The following is an 18468-nucleotide window of genomic DNA, read 5'->3' on the forward strand; positions in this document are numbered from 1 at the left end:
GTATTAAATAGGGCACGTTAATCTCTCTCAATATTCATGTGAACTGACAAACTGGACGAACTATAGTGAGAAAAGGGTGAGCGAATCAATCCTAAAGGGTACAAGGTAGACAACCATCACACATGTAGATCTACAGTACTCTTAAAATGGCCTCTTAAAGGAAACCCATTTTTGATGTTATATCGTATTTGTGCATCTCTGAGCGATGTTCTATCGCTTCCCGGGGCATTTTAATGTTTTCATGTGTATCTGAGCTATTCGCCGTTCAAGCAGGCAGAAATACAGCCGGTATGACGACTTGTGTCATACAGTATATTACATATCCTACTTTACATGTATTATAGAACCAATTAGTATTTCTGATCAAGGGACAAATCTCGTCCCCCACCCCCTCATTCTGAATGAGCACCTCAGTCCCCAAATGTCCTTGGGGATCGCCTCTCGGGCCAATAATAGGGTATTATCTTCCAGACCGCTAATAGCTTTTACATAACAGCTAGTTTCCTGCCCTACTCCCAACAACCCCAAAATCCACTAACCCTCCACAAAAGGGGATTACATGCTAATCTCGGCCATAAAGAGACTGTCTTGCAAAGGCTCTGGACTCTGTGGACACTGAGAGAACTTTGTTTTGGCTTTCAAATCAACCTGCAATTGAGACCTACATTTGGTTGGGAGACCGTATGAAATTGATTTCTGATAAAAGATTGTAATGGAAAAGTGACATGTTTTCTTCAGGCCTGTAACAACTTCAATGCAACACAAAGAAAGTGAAATGTAGGCTAGGCTATAGCCTATCAATGGCGCTCCTATATACATGAAAAATGTCTTCTTATTAGATTCCAGCTTGGAGCCAGAACTCCATTCAAATATTTTGGCTAGCTGGACTGAGGTGTGGGAGTCAATGTTATGCACGCCCTCATGCCTCTGTCCCAAATGCATATGTCTCAGTTCATTGTATAGACACCACACTGCATTCCTCAGCTCTGTGAACTCAGCAGAGAACGTATGCCAGGTGGAACTCAACAACACCCAGAGGTTGTCCTGTCCTCAAGATTTACACCACTGTGGAAAATGTAAAGAACATGTTTTTGTGATTCATGATTCAATTTCTAATGCATTCTGCACTGTGTGACAGCCCTATAACATTACCGTAGGCTTACCTATTCTAATTATCTATAGAGATCAGATCAAATTTGATTGGTCACATACACATGGTTAGCAGATGTTATTGCGAGTGTAGCGAAATGTTTGTGCTTCTAGTTCTGACAGTGCAGTAATATCTAACAATTCCACAACAACTACCTTACACAAGTATAAAGGAATGAATATGTTGTGGTGGCTAATTTCTGCATTACCAAATGAGGAGAGTTACAAACTTCACACACCAGTCAGAGTTATACTTAAAACTACATCTTTAATAATTAAGATGCATTTGCAAAAGCACGTGACTTTCAATGATGCGCTATCTCTAATGAACCATTGAAAAGTGACTACACATAAGTACAAAGAGCTTTTATACCCAAGATCCACCCCTCTCAATGTACATGATGAACAACAGATCTTAGGAACTGTTCACAAAGGGACCTTATACTTGAGAAAGGAGTATCCCTTAACCAGATAACATTCCCTATATATTATCGTTCAGTTTGGTCCCTAATGACGAGGTTCTAATCTCGTTCCTGGTACTTCATAGTACAAAAACACCATCTCATCCAATGGCATATCAATTGTCAACTCTAGATACTCCCATCTCAAGTAAACCCCCTCTTGATCCCACTCCTGGACAAGCTCACTGAGGGGAGTGACTTCCGCACAGACATTGTGGAGACAAATAATTGGTTCCCCATTAATCACGCCATCTCTTCACATGGTTTAAGAATAGGTAAAGACACATTCACATATGAAGACAATGTTCCATTTTGTCCTCCTCCCTGTCTGATATTCTGCATAGCAACAGAGATATGTCAAAGACAAGTCTGACCTCTTCCCCTCTCTGGGCCCCAAGTGACTGAGCCCCAGCTAAGGGAAAAGTGCAACTAAAAGACACCAGAGTCCAAAGGGATACATTCTAATGACAAGTATCTCACATAAGCATATTATGCTAATAAAACATAATAATTATCTATGTTACCCAACTAATTCTGATTCATCCGCCACAATGTACATATGAATATATGGATGGGCAATGACAGAGCGGCATAGGCAAGATGCAATAGATGGTATAAAATACAGTATATACATATGAGATGAGTAATGCAAGATATGTAAACATTATTAAAGTGGCATTATTAAAGTGACCAGGGATCCATCTATTAAAATGGCCAATGATTTCAAGTCTGTATGTAGGCAGCAGCCTCTCTGTGTTAGTGATGGCTGTTTAACAGTCTGATGGCTTTGAGATGTTTTTCAGTCTCTCGGTCCCATCTTTGATGCACCTGTACTGACCTTGCCTTCTGTAAGGCAGCGGGGTGAACAGGCAGTGGCTTGAGTGGTTGTTATCCTTGATGATCTTTTTGGCCTTCCTGTGACATCGGGTGCTGTAGATGTCCTGGAGGGCAGGTAGTTTGCCCCTGGTGATGCGTTGTGCAGACCGCACCACCCTCTGGAGAGCCCTGTGGTTGTGGGCGGTGCAGTTGCCGTACCAGGCGGTGATACAGCCGGACAGGATGCTCTCAATTGTGCATCTGTAAAAGTTTTAGGGTTTTAGGTGACAAGACACATTTCTTAAGCCTCCTGAGGTTGAAAAGGCACTGTTGCGCCTTCTTCACCACACTGTCTGTGTGGACCATTTAAGTTTATCTGTGATGTGTACGCAAAGGAACTTAACTTTCCACCTTCTCCCCTGCTGTCCCGTCGATTTGGATGGGGGGTGCTCCCTCTGCTGTTTCCTGAAGTCCACAATCATCTCCTTTGTTTTGTTGACATTGAGTGATAGGTTGTTTTCCTGACACCTCACCTCCTCCCTGTAGGCTGTCTCGTCATTGTTGGTAATCAAGCCTACTACTGTTGTGTTGTCTGCAAACTTGATGAATGAGTTGGAGGAGTGCATGGCCACACAGTCATGGGTGAACAGGGAGTACCGGAGGGGGCTGAGCACGCACCCTTGTGGGACCCCAGTGTTGAGGATCAACAAAGTGGAGATGTTGTTTCCTACCTTCACCACCTGGGGGTGGTCCGTCAGTAAGTCCAGGACCCAATTGTACAGGGTGGGGTTGAGACCCAGGGCCTCAAGCTTAATGATGAGCTTGGAGGGTATTATGGTGTTGAATACTGCGCTATAGTCAATGAACAGCATTCTTACATAGGTATTCCTCTTGTCCAGATGGGATAGGGCTGTGTTTGCGATTGCATCATCTGTGGACCTATTGGGACGGTAAGCAAATTGAAGTGGGTCTAGGGTTACAGGTAAGGTGGAGGTGATACAATTCTTGACTTGTCTCTCAAAGCACTTCATGATGACAGAAGTGAGTGCTACGGGGCGATAGTCATTTAGTTCAGTTACCTTTTCCTTCTTGGGCACAGGAACAATAGTGGCAATCTTGAAACATGTGGGGACAGCAGACTGGGATAGGGAGAATATATTATTGATCAGCATGACATTATGGACATAGCCTATTGTTTGGATTTGATTGAGGTATTGGTGTTTGTCTATTCTCATCCACTATCAACAATAAGGCCACTCACATTGGCAGGAACAATGGTGGAACAGTAATCTCATCTTGCAAGAACTGAATTTCATCTCAAGTTCTATCATGTGGCCCATTTCAGAAGCATATGAGAGCGCTTTAATTTCAGTCCATTTGTATTGAAAATAAAACAATATAGAATGGGAAAAATGTATAATTTATTTCCTGCTGCTATTGCCTACACAAACTACACTATTTGCATGCAGTGCATTTCATTGGACAAAACGCTTATAACACCTGGTATTCCCAGGTAGTCTTCCATACACGTACTAACCAGGCCCGAGCCCAAACCTGCTTAGCTTCCGAGATCAGGCGAATTCAGACTGGTATGGCCATAAGCGAAGGAATGGTGCAGCTGTAAAACCTTTTGAGGATCTGAGAACCCATGCCAAATATTTTCTCCTGAGGGTGAATAGGTTTTGTCGTGTCCTCTTCACGACTCTCTTGGTGTGCTTGGACAGTGTTAGTTTGTTGGTGATGTCGTGTCTTTGGGCACCATTAAACTGAAGACATGTTTATCAAAATAACACCCTGTAATTGTTATTACGCGATTAAATTGATTAATCGTTTAACTGTAATTAACTAGGAGATCGGGGCACCAAGGAAAATATTCAGATTACAAAGTTATAATTTTCCTAATATAACTTTCCTATATTATAACATTATATATTATATTATAGTATCTGGCCGATTATCTTCTGGTTTAAATGGTGTATTTTACCTCGTCCAGTCTCATTCCAAACGTCGTAAATTGTTGTATCTGCACGAACCCAGTCTTCACTAAGTCATCCATACATCAACTGTCTTAACATCATTTATTTACTAAACAAAGTAATTCACAGAAAGCATACAAACAGTAGTTATCGTCACAAAGAATTGGTAGAGTAATGTGCCCTAGTGGGCTAAACCGGCATGGCGGCTTGTTAAACAAACAAGGGGTTGGGGGCAGCGGAGAAGGCACAACAGAGTTGATAAATATTAACAATTGATATGCTAATCCTTTGCACATGAACGCTCACTCATTCGGGAACAATTGCAATCAATATATATTTACGCTCAGTGTGTCGTCGGGATCCTTGTTGGAGAGTTTTTGTCCTGTTGGAGAGTTTTTGTCCGCATTCTCTCTCCCTCGGTTAGAATGGATCTTTCAAAGCGACATTCGTTCATGTCGTTATAGAAAGGATGTTTTGTCGGTCTTCGCATTCAATGATATCGAATTTCTAGCTGCAGACTATTAATTAATATCAAAGACTTGTTATTATTCTGTCGGTATCGATAGCCTAAAAGTTTAACCATGTGGTATGGTTAAACTTCAGTAGAGGAATGCATGGTCAAACCTTGGCTCTCTCTTCTGAGGTAAGCTGGTCTTGTGAAATAAATTCTGGGTGGGGGTTTTATACCGAACATAGACAAGCTGTCACATGACGCCTTGTCCTGTCTGTGTCCCTGGGGGCGTGCCGATGACTGAGTTAAGCTTTATACAGAAATACAATTCTATCACGTTAACATCAGTACATAGCCTCTCAACATATTCCAAATAGCTTTAATCTTATTAAATCATTGTATGCAGCCATTTAGATGTAAGTCTCATAGCTGAGGCTATTATATAAACATTATTATGGTAATATGGCAATATTGTCTCTAATGAGTATCACAAAATTGTACCAAGTGGACCAGTTCGTAGCTGGATTCTTCACCGATCTTTTATACCTTCTCCAGAACATAAATGTTGTTCGGTTCCCCAATTCTGTGAATTGGAAGAATTCCTTTGTCTCTCTATGAAACCCCTCTCTGTCTCAAAACTGGGCCGTGAGGCAGGACATTCTCCTTTGGAATTTTACGACCCCTCTCACCACAGCAGTGTCAGAAGTATAGAGGTCGGGGGATGGTGCATAGAAAAGGACTGGTGCAGAGGGAGGGGGTTCAACTGTGTTCTCTGTACCCAGAGAGAGGGCAACGTCATGACAGTGATGTGGACGCCAAGGAACTTGAAGCTCTCAACCTGCTCCACTACAGCCCTGTCAATGAGAATGGGGGGCGTGCACGGTCCACCTTTTCCTGTAGTTCACGATCATCTCCTTTGTCTTGATCACATGGAGGGAGAGGTTGTTGTCCTTGCACCACACAGTCAGGTCTCTGACCTCCTCCCTATAGTCTATCTCATCGTTGTTGGTGTTCAGGCCTAACACTGTTGTTTCATGAGCAAACATTTATTTAATTTTTCTATTTATTTATTTTTTTCCCCCTTTTTGTTCATGGTATCCAATTGGTAGTAACAGTCTTGTCTCATTGCTACAACTCCCGTATGGACTCGGGAGAGGCGAAGGTCGAGAGCCGTGCGTCCTCCAAAACGCATCCCAACCAAGCCGCACTGCTTCTTGACACAATGCCCACCTAACCCAGAAGCCAGCTGCACCAATGTGTCGGGGGAAACACCGTGCACCTGGCGACCGTGTCAGCGAGCACTGCGCCCGGCCCGCCACAGGAGTCGCTAGTGTATGATGGGACAAGGACATCCCTGCCGGACAAACCCTCCCCTAACCCGGACGACGCTGGGCCAATTGTGCACCGCCCCATGGGTCTCCCAATCGCGGCCGGCAGTGCCTTAGGGCCTCCCGAGTGGCGCAGTGGTCTATCAGAAAACTTAATGATGGTGTTGGAGTCGTGCCTAGCCGTGCTGTCATGAGTGAACAGGGAGCACAGGAAGGAACTGAGCATGCACCCCTGAGGGGCCCTCGTGTTGAGGATCAGCATGGTGGATGTGTTGTTACCTACCCTTACGACCTGGGGGTGGCCCGTCAGGAAGTCCAGGATCCAGGTGCAGAGGGAGGTGTTAAGTCCCAGGGTCCTTAGCTTAGTGATGAGCATTGAGGGCACTATGGTGTTGAAAGCTGACCTGTCGTCAATGAATAGTCAATGAATGAACAAGCTCCCTCACGACGCCAGGACAGCGGAGTCAATCACCACCTTCCGGAGACACCTGAAACCCCACCTCTTTAAGGAATACCTAGGATAGGATAAAGTAATCCTTCTAACCCCCCCCCCCCCCCCCCCCCCCTTAAAAGATTTAGATGCACTATTGTAAAGTGGTTGTTCCACTGGATATCATAAGGTGAATGCACCATTTTGTAAGTCGCTCTGGATAAGAGCGTCTGCTAAATGACTTAAATGTAAATGTAATAGCATTCTCACATAGGTGTTCCTTATGTCTAAGTGTGAAAGGGCAGTGTGGAGTGCAATAGAGATTGCATCATCTGTGGATCTGTTGGTGTGGTTTGCAAATTGGAGTGGGTGTAGGGTTTCTGGGATGTGATGATGTGTGCCATGACCAGCCTTTCAAAGCATTTCATGGCTACAAACGTGAGTGCTACGGGTCAGTAATCATTTAGGCATTCATTTGTCCAAGTGAATCATAACACATTAACAAAACGATTCAGTGATTCGTATTTACATGCAACTTTCTGAAACAGCACAGGACTGCCAAGTCTTTGTGCATGCCTGTCTGTGAGCATACCAGTGGAGCGCGCACATGTCTACACTTGTGTAGCTGTTAGCGATGAGGCTAATGATAACCTTCTGGTAGAGAAGGAAAGGCTTCCCCCAAAACCTTCCCAATTAAATGTTAACTACAAAGTAGCCTATGCCAGCCTGGCAGAATTATATCATGATTATTTGCATCAATCCAGTGGCCATTTGTTTTGCAAACTCTGCAATCACATGAGCGCTACAGAAACACCGCTTAACCAAACAAAAGTCTCTTCCTGGCGCACACTTGCATTTAAGGGTAACTACAAAAGTGGTCTCCTGATAGGGTTGAAACGTTGTCGTGGACATAGAACATCCAATCGTGTTGTTTTTCTATTAAAAAGGTGTACTTTTGAGAGCGAAAACCTGCAGAAACAGGGACCAACGGTCAACTGGAAATGTAAACTTGGGCAGGAAAAACAATCATTGAATGGATTTTACAGGGCCCTAATGGACTTCAGACATTGACAGTCTCCTAGACTAAAAACAAATGCCGAATGTACTGCCTACTTTGAGGGAAACGCCCTGTCCATGATTTGATTTGATCAGGGCAGGGCAGGGAAGCACTTACAAACTGCATTTAGTCCAATAAAAATACATGATATTATTAGGGCGATAAATACAAGGCAGTTGCTCCATGCATGACACAAGAGAACCCTCTACTGGAGCAAAAGCTTACAGCACCTGGTATTCCCAGGCGGTCTCCCATCCAAGAACAAACCAGGCCCTACCCTGCTTAGCTTCTGAGATTGGTCATATTTTTTTTTATTTTGTATCTTTTATTATGAAAAACAATCAATTATTACAACATTTAATGAATAACACAAATTAGGGTGAAGAATTCACCCCCTTCCAAAAAAGTGAAAATAAATTAAATCTCCAAACATCCTCCAATTAAACAATGAAACCACTTAATAATTGAACACAAGTTTACCATTAGGCAATGTTCCAATCAAAGTACTTCACCTCACAAACGTTTTTTCAAAGTCTCCTCCGCCATATTAATGTACCAGCTTCACATCTTTCTCCAAAATGTTCATAAAATTGCTTCTACACTCACAATTTTTCCTTCATAATGCCCCAAATCCCTCCTTAATCTTATAGCATATCTTGCATGAATCAAAACATAATTTAACAGATTAATATTTAAAACTTTACTTTTCCTTTTTACCCCAAAAAGAAAAAACCTCCTCCACTCCAACCCTTCACAAATATTTTCCCCCCAATGCTTTTCTAACAGCCTCTTCAAAAACTCATGAAACTCCTTTAACCTTCTACATTCAATAAAAAAATGCATAACATTTTCCAGCCCCACATCACAAATATCAAACTCTTTTTCTACCCTTATTTATCTGATGCAATACCACATTTGTAAAAATCCTATTATGTTTCAATTTAAAATCATTATCTTCACATTCCAGTGTTATATTTTACATTTGCATTCTTCCATATTGATTTCACATCCATATTTACAAACACCCTAGACCACACTTTTTCCGAAGCAGGAACTTTTATCTCTTTTAAAATACATTGTCTATAAACCATTTTAACTTTTAAACCTGACAACTCATGTTTCTCCCCAGTACTCTCGTAATATAATACCGGTAGCTCTATTAACCACCTCTTTATTTATTAAAACAACCCACTCCCCCGGAATACTTCCTAATATTCTCTTATACATATTCTCCACTATAGTTTTACTTATTTCATCATCCACTTCCACCACATTATCATAAATAGCCTGTGTTGGAAGAAACCCTGGAATTACCTCATAAAATATCTCCAATCTGCCTCATCCCAGCCCTCATAAAATATTTACAAAACAACATCATATTCTTATTCTTTATCTTTGGATTCAGGAATATTGGCTGATTTAAAATATTTTCTGAAATGGTACATTCATAACAAATACTTGGTAGAAACTGTCCCCAAGTCTCAAACACTTCTCTATAAAACAATGGTATATTTCCAAACATTTCCTTTTTTATACTCATAAATACACCATTATCCCCCATCCTCCCAACCTCCTGCAAATACTCTTTAAAAAACCTTTTCCGCCCATAATCCAATTCACCATATAAATATTTCCATACCATTTTAACTCTAATTGCTGTTTTCCTGACACTTAAGTCCACCAAATTCAAAACCCCTCATAACCAGCAATCAACGTTTTAAAAGCTATTTTCTCTGTAGTGGAAGCACTCTTCCCATCCCATAAAAAATCTGTTAAAATCTTGTTCATTTCAGATAATACCCATTCTGGCATATCTAAAACATTCATTACATAAATAAAAACTGACATCAATAATGAATTTATTACAATTACTTTCCCTTTAATTTCAAAGACCTCCCCCTCCACATATTTACCACCTTTCTAACTTTGCTTATTACTCCACTCCATGTCAGATCCCTAGCTTCCATTTCCTTCACCCCTAAAAACACTCCTAACACCTTAAAATAATATTTTACCACCTTAAAAGTAAAATTCCTCTCATTCCTATTTCCAATATACATCACTACCGATTTCTCCATATTAACCTTTGCACCTGAGGCTTGTCCATATACTTTAAAACACTCCATCACCCTTTTTACACTTCCCTCATCTCTAACTGTTATAGTGGTATCATTTACATATTGATGAATCATACTAAAACCTCCTTGCGGAGTCTGTACACAATTATTCAATGTATCTTTTTTCAGGAATGCTGCTAAAGGTTCTACTGATAAAACAAACAATAAAGCTGATAAAGGACACCCCTGTCTCACAGATCTCTCAAGAATACAAGAATCAGTTAAAACCCCATTACACTTCACCCTACTTTTTGCCTTTGTCACGTCCTGGCCAGTATAAGGGTTAATTGTCATTTTAGTTTGGCCAGGACGTGGCAGAGGGTATTTGTTTTATGTGGTTCAGGGTGGTGTGTTAGTTAGGAGGGCGTTTGATTTATTATTTCCGGGTTTTGAATTATGGTCTATGTTGATGTATTTCTATGTGTAGTCTGGTTGATCTATTTCTATGTTGAGTTAATTGGGTTGGACTTCCAATTGAAGGCAGCTGTGTTGTGTTGCCTTTGATTGGAAGTCCTATATTAGTTGGTTGTGTTTGTCTGTGTATTTGTGAGAGATTGTTCTGTGTTTAGCCTTGTGCCTTGCCAGACTGTCTGTTGATCGTTCGTTCTCTTGTTTGTTATTTTTGTACGTTCATTCTGAGTTAATAAACGTCAAGATGAGCTTACACATACCTGCTGCGTTTTGGTCCTCCATTACCAACGACACCCGTGACAGCCTTCTTATATAATAATTTTATCCATCCTATTACCAAAACCATATTTTTTCATTACCCTAAACATAAAATCATGTTCCACCCTATCAAAAGCTTTATTTAAATCTATGCTTAAAACAATTCCCCCCATCTTATCCTGATTCATTTATTTATCACATCTCTAATTGTATTAATTGTATCAGCAATATCTCTACCAGGCACACTATAATTCTGTGTAGGTGCTATAATATAATTGAAAACTTTCTTCATTCTATTTGCCAGTATCTTAGCTAGAATCTTATAATCCGAATTTAATAAACTAATTGGCCTATAATTCTACAGTTTAAATTTGCTCCCCTTATTTTTATATAAAATTGTTATCAGCCCTGTCACCATAGATTCTGAAACACTATTATTATCCTCCATATATTGATAAACTTCCAATAAAATAGGTGCTAAAAAACGTTCATATATTTTATAAAACTCTGCAATTATTCCATCTACTCCCGGGCTCTTATTTACTTGTAAACCTTTAAATCGCATCTTTAACTTCATTCACTGTTATTTTCCCATCACACATGTCTTTGTCCTCTACATCAATTTGCACATCCAAACTATCCAAAATCTCCTTTACACACCCCTCAACAACCTCCCCTTTCTTGAATAAATCCTTGTAAAAATTCTGCACTGTTTCTAATATTACATTTATATTTACGTAATTTAGCAGACACTCTTATCCAGAGCAACTTACAAATTGGTGCATTCACCTTATATCCAGTGGAACATCCACTTTACAATAGTACATCTATATCTTTTTTATGGGGGGGAGGGGGGGGGTGGGTTAGAAGGATTACTTTATCCTATCCCAAGTATTCCTTAAAGAGGTGGTGTTTCAGGTGTCTCCGGAAGGTGGTGATTGACTCCGCTGTCCTGGCGTCGTGAGGGAGCTTGTTCCACCATTAGGGTGCCAGAGCAGCGAACAGTTTTGACTGAGCTGAGCGGGAACTGTGCTTCCGCAGAGGTAGGGGGACCAGCAGGCCAGAGGTGGATGAACGCAGTGCCCTTGTTTGGGTGTAGGGACTGATCAGAGCCTGAAGGTACGGAGGTGCCGTTCCCCTCACAGCTCCGTAGGCAAGCAGCATGGTCTTGTAGCAGATGCGAGCTTCAACTGGAAGCCAGTGGAGTGTGCGGAGGAGCGGGGTGACGTGAGAGAACTTGGGAAGGTTGAACACCAGACGGGCTGCGGCGTTCTGGATGAGTTGTAGGGGTTTAATGGCACAGGCAGGGAGCCCAGCCAACAGCGAGTTGCAGTAATCCAGACGGGAGATGACACGTGCCTGGATTAGGACCTGCGCCGCTTCCTGTGTAAGGCAGGGTCGTACTCTGCGAATGTTGTAGAGCATGAACCTACAGGATCGAGTCACCACCTTGATGTTAGCAGAGAACGACAGGGTGTTGTCCAGGGTCACGCCAAGGCTCTTAGCACTCTGGGAGGAGGACACAATGGAGTTGTCAACTGTGATGACGAGATCATGGAACGGGCAGTCCTTCCCCGGGAGGAAGAGCAGCTCCGTCTTGCCGAGGTTCAGCTTGAGGTGGTGATCGGTCATCCACACTGATATGTCTGCCAGACATGCAGAGATGCGATTCGCCGCCTGGTTATCAGAAGGAGGAAAGGAGAAGATGAATTGTGTGTCGTCTGCGTAGCAATGATAGGAGAGACCATGTGAGGATATGACAGAGCCAAGTGACTTGGTGTATAGTGAGAATAGGAGAGGGCCTAGAACTGAGCCATGGGGGACACCAGTGGTGAGAGCATGTGGTGCGGAGACAGATTCTCGCCACGCCACCTGGTAGGAGCGACCTGTCAGGTAGGATGCAATCCAAGAGTGAGCCGCGCCGGAGATGCACAACTCGGAGAGGGTGGAGAGGAGGATCTGATGGTTCACAGTATCAAAGGCAGCAGATAGGTCTAGAAGGATGAGAGCAGAGGAGAGAGAGTTAGCTTTAGCAGTGCGGAGAGCCTCCGTGACACAGAGAAGAGCAGTCTCAGTTGAATGACCAGTCTTGAAACCTGACTGATTTGGATCAAGAAGGTCATTCTGAGAGAGATAACAAGAGAGCTGGCCAAGGACGGCACGTTCAAGAGTTTTGGAGAGAAAAGAAAGAAGGGATACTGGTCTGTAGTTGTTGACATCGGAGGGATCGAGTGTAGGTTTTTTGAGAAGGGGTGCAACTCACGCTCTCTTGAAGACGGAAGGGACATAGCCAGCAGTCAAGGATGAGTTGATGAGCGAGGTGAGGTAAGGGAGAAGGTCTCCGGAAATGGTCTGGAGAAGAGAGGAGGGGATAGGGTCAAGCGGGCAGGTTGTTGGGCGGCTGGCCGTCACAAGTCACAAGATTTCATCTGAAGAGAGAGGGGAGAAAGAGGTCAAAGCATATGGTAGGGCAATATGAGCAGGACCAGCAGTGGCGTTTGACTTAACAAACAAGGATCGGATGTCGTCAACATTCTTTTGAAAATGGTAGACGAAGTCATCCGCAGAGAGCGAGGAGGGGGGAGGGGGAGGAGGATTCAGGAGGGAGGAGAAGGTGGCAAAGAGCTTCCTAGGGTTAGAGGCAGATGCTTGGAATTTAGAGTGGTAGAAAGTGGCTTTAGCAGCAGAAACAGAGGAAGAAAATGTAGAGAGGAGGGAGTGAAAAGATGCCAGATCCGCAGGGAGGCGAGTTTTCCTCCATTTCCGCTCGGCTGCCCGGAGTCCTGTTCTGTGAGCTTGCAATGAGTCGTCAAGCCACGGAGCAGGAGGGGAGGACCGAGCCGGTCGTGAGGATAGGGGACATAGAGAGTCAAAGGATGCAGAACGGGAGGAGAGGAGGGTTGAGGAGGCAGAATCAGGAGATTGGTTGGAGAAGGATTGAGCAGAGGGAAGAGATGATAGGATGGAAGAGGAGAAAGTAGCGGGAGAGAGGGAGAGAGAGAGCGAAGGTAGCGACAGCGCAATACCATCTGAGTTTATATTTCTCTCTAATATATGTTCTCCTCTGTTTATTCTTCTCTAAACCAAGAAAAAAGGAAGTACATTTCTCCCCCTCCAAAACATACTTTGCCTTACTTCTTATAATTGCACCCTTACACTTATCTATTTCATATTTACTCAATTGTGCTTTTAAATTCCAAAAACTTTTCAATATTATAATTAGGTTCACTATCACATTTCTTCATTTCTTCATTCAATTTAGCTCTTAACTCATTTTCTTCACATCCTAAATCTCTTATTCCTTGCATATCTAATACTAAAGACTTATTTTTTCTTTAACATTTTCCCACCATTGACACTTATCATTCCCTTTATGTTTATCTTCCATTTCATATTCTATAAATGATTTAAGTTGTTTCCCATATTCCTCATCTCCTAAATACCCTGCATTCATACTCCACCCCCTGTTCTTTCCTTATCTAAACCCACCAAAAATGTTAAACCTGCATGATCACTAAAAGTTGTAAAAACATACTTAATATCTTTCATAAAATTCCTTAAACCTTCTTTTACTAAAACCAGATCTATCCTTGTTTGTTTCAAAACCCCTAAAACCACCTACCTTCTAGAAAATGATATTTTATCTGGATTTTCATCCCTCCATATATCAATCATTCCTTTTTCTAACATAATCTTCTTTAAAACCCTCCTAGATACATCACTTCTAAAAATAGCTCCTCTTGTCATATCCAGTCTATCCATTTTAACATTAAAATCCCCAACCACAATACAGTTTCCCTCACCCCATTTCCCTAATTCTAAAAATAAATCCTTGCGCTCTATTTCAGTATCAGGCGCATAAATATTTATAATCCTAAAAACCACACTCGTATATTCAAAATCTAAAATTAAAATCCTCCCATTATTATCATTATATATATATGTTTCACATTATCTACCACATCCTTCCTCAATAAAGTAGCAACACCACTTGAATTCCCCTTACCATTGTTTACAAAAATAAAATCTCTCCATATTCTTTTCACTTCTAAAATACAAACATTATCCCAATGTGTCTCTTGAATGCATAAAATATCAGAATTCTTCATTTTTACTATTCTTAGAATTTTTTTCCAGTGTTCTCAAACCATTCGAATTTATTGACATGATATTAACCATTCCAATAAATAATAAAACAAATATATATAGTCATTATCTTCTACCTGTTTTTCACGTCCCCCGCCGCAGCTTTCCTCTTCCTGTAGCCTCCCCTTATTCTGTCTATCTTTTCAGTGTCGTCTGTATCCGAAATCAACTCTAAATCCATCTCATCCAACCAACTCAAATTCTTCTTTCCCGTGCCTGTTATGCTGCCTGTATCCATTTCCGTCTCCTGTATTGTTGTCAGCGTCCCACTCCCCTCCACTTCACCTCCCCCCGAAGCACCCACATGGGCCGAGCGTCCCCCCAAAATCTGTGCGTCCCCAGTGCCTCCACCCAGCCCACTCCCCCCCTCCTCCTGAAAACTCCCTCTTCTCATCTCTGAATCCATGCTGCTCCCTATTTCATCCGTCTTCTGCTCCATCTTCTCCCCTCTTCCTTTCTCCACCTTCCTCCACGTCCTCTTCTTCTACTCGCGGTGATACATCAGCTTCCACAAAAAGGTCCTGGCTCCCCTCCAGGATCGTACTATTCAGGAGTTTATATATTTTGTCATTTTTCCCAGACAGAAAATAGACAAATGTCATTTCCATCACGTCATTAAACATCCATTTTAGTTGAAAATGAAATATCATACAATTGATTTATAACGGATTTCTTATACATTTGGACATGAACTTGTATTGCATATTATTTTAAGTGATTTTCAAGGTTTTCCTAATATTAATAATTCAACACAACGCCTGAATGTATAAACTTGCCTTGGTGATAGCTGAAAACATTTATTCATCATGAAAAATAAGATATTTCCACCCAACCTTTTTGTGAGATTATGATAACAACCATATGATTTCCATATCTAAAACAAATAAATGTATGTAAATTACACATAATATACTAATTTACCTCAAAAATATGGGTTGTAATGGAAATGACAAGGTGTGGTGGAAATTACATCTATGTAAAAAAAAAAACGTATGAAAATATTTTATTCCAAACATTTTGAACAACAACCATTGTTAAACATTTAATATAAGACAAAGTAAGATTCCAAAACACTGGATCTAACACCTTTTCAACATGAGAACAATGTGTTGTCCTTGACTACACTTAGATGCTACAAATAGAAATTCTAGCACATATATAGAGGGAAGAGTTAACTGAGAGCTACACATGTTTATTTTAATTTATGATTTTATGCCCTGCTTTGTATGTACTGTATAGTGAGTTTCCAAGTGTATCTAAGGATTAGAAAGAGAGCTAAGTTCCTCCCAGACCAAGGCATCCAGCTCCATGTGCCTTTTGGTCCCTGGATGGGGCTCAGGGACAAGTCCAAGCACATGCTGTGGTCTGTACCATATGATGTCGTCTCTCATTGGACATTTACACAGGTAGTTCTCTGCAAAGTCAATATGCACAATGATCTCCTCTTTCCCCAGATTCTCTTTTAATTCTTTCAGTTTGGAGTATTGGTGTCGAATGTTGTACATGTGTTTCCCCAACTTCTCTTTCAATCCTTTGGAGAAGGAAGTCTTCCAATAGAATCTGCAGTGTGCCACATACCTTTTCTTTTACTGTCAAATGTAGTAAACTTCTCCATGTTTCCCTCTTTGTTTTTCTTCTCTCTCTCTCCAGCTTTGTTTTTCCACTCAAACCACCATGTCTGCTCACCAGCATCAAAGTCAGATGTTTTAAGCTCTTTTGCTTGGCAAAGGGAGCACTCTCTATACCTGCACTCTTTCTTCAGGTTCTCACAGCACAAAGACTCAATGAGTTTCGCAATGTTGCTGCAGCTGATCACTTTGTGATACTGTAGTTTGTCCGCCATGAACTGGAGATTGGCGTGGGTTTTGCAGAGACATGTGTCCCTATCTTGGACTGCTGGCTTGACAAGCCAAAAAGGACGTCTTTTGCAGAATTCACAGTAGGAAATTTGAATTTCTCAATATTCCCTCTTAAACTTCTGATAAATGATCTGAATTGTGCCATTCAAGAAGCGCTTCTGTTTTTTCTTCTTGTTCCTCGTTAGTGTGTCCTTTCTCCCTGTTGTTGCTCTGCTGTTGTCATCACGTTCATAGAATCTAGTGATTTTCTCTTCTGTGGCTGTGCTAATTCTGTTACAATGATTTTTCCTGGAGTATTGAAGACTTGATGGCCTGTTTTTATTTGCCCTCATTGCTTTTGCTGAAAATCCAGATTCTCTGTTTGCGGCTTTGACCAGGCCATACTTTCTCAGGATGTTGCCTCTGAGCATTTTTGAAGCCACTTGTTTGTCCTTGGCACTGCACATTTTTTTTTATACTTTTGTTTTAACTCTGCAATGATGGCATTTTGAAACAATAAAATCCTTCTCAAGTTCTTCGGAGTTCCCTTCATTTGCTGTTTTGTCTTTGTCTTTGGGGAATCTTGTCTCTCCATTTTGTTCATCAGTCGATCATACCTTTTATAGTATTTCGCAGCTTTCCGTAAAGCATTATCAAGTTTGACATTTGTCATACTAAGATCTCTGTATGCTTTTGAGCGACCTCTTCCAACCTTTTTCCTTCCAGCAAGTATTCGACTTCTCATTGCTGTTGCAGACGACGAGGAAGGGGTATCAGGGTGTGCATCAGGGCAGGTAAGTTAGGGGCAGGTATGTTATCCTCGTGTTCTGGCTGCAAGCCATCTGGTGACTGAGGTTGTGTGTTGCCTGATAGGTAGGTCTCCATTGCAACTTTAAAGTCTGTCTTCTATTCCATTGGTGGAATTTCCTTTGCCTTCTCTTGTTTCTTTGTTCTCGCTTTGTGAGCTCAGAGATAGATTTCCCTTCTCTTTTTTCTTCCAGTATCTCTCCCTGTCTTTTTGCAGATGTTCCTGGTATCGTATAGGATACTTTTTGATTTTGTTTCTGTATGTCTGTGACCTCTGTGCTGTTTTATGTGTCATCTTCTAAAAAATAAAGGCAAATACTACTTAGTTTTCAACTTGTGCACAACTTGGAGCATTTTCTAGATTCAATAAATTTAAAACATTATTAAATAAGCTTAAAGTAAAAAAAGTAAAGTAAAAACGAATAAGATAATGGATTTGTGTCATTTCCACCACTATCTGTCATTTCCACCACATTTAAGTTTGTGATGGAAATGACTATGATGGAAATGACACTTCTACAGTTTCTGGAGAAAATTGACAGACTGCTTAGCATGATTTAGTTAGTATTACAGCTAGCATATTGTTTACACTAAATACATCAAATGTAAAAAAAAAATGTAAAAGTTCTACCACAAATTAAAGAAATTATAGCCTGTTTGTGTAACGATCGTCTGGAAGAGGGGACCAAGATGCAGCGTGGTTAGTGCTCATCATGAATTTATTAAAAGATCGAACACTTTAAACACAAAAAGCAAGAAACCGACAGCAAAACAGTTCTGTCAGGTGCAAAACACTAAACAGAAAATAATCACCCACAAACCCCAAAGGAAAAACAGGCTGCCTATGTATGACTCCCAATCAGCAACAACGAACTACAGCTGTTCCTGATTGGGAGCCACACACGGCCAACCAAAGAAACAAACCAACATAGAAAAATAAACATAGAACGCCCACCCATGTAACACCTTGGCCTAACCAAAATAGAGAACAAAAACCCCTCTCTATGGCCAGTGCGTTACAGTACCCCCCCCCCCCCAAAGGTGCGGACTCCGGCCGCAAAACCTGACTCTGAAGGGGAGGGTCTGGGTGGGCCCTCCTACGGCGGCGGCTCTGGTGCGGGACGTGGACCCCGCTCCACCCTTGGCTTAGCCCACTTAGGTGGCGCCCCTAGCTGCGCCGGAGGACTGGCGGGCGACCCTGGCTGCGCCCGGCTGGCGGGCGA

This window comes from Salmo salar, chromosome 03 (genome assembly GCF_965601325.2).
Source record: "Salmo salar chromosome 03, fSalSal1, whole genome shotgun sequence".
In the NCBI taxonomy this organism is placed as follows: Eukaryota; Metazoa; Chordata; class Actinopteri; order Salmoniformes; family Salmonidae; genus Salmo; species Salmo salar.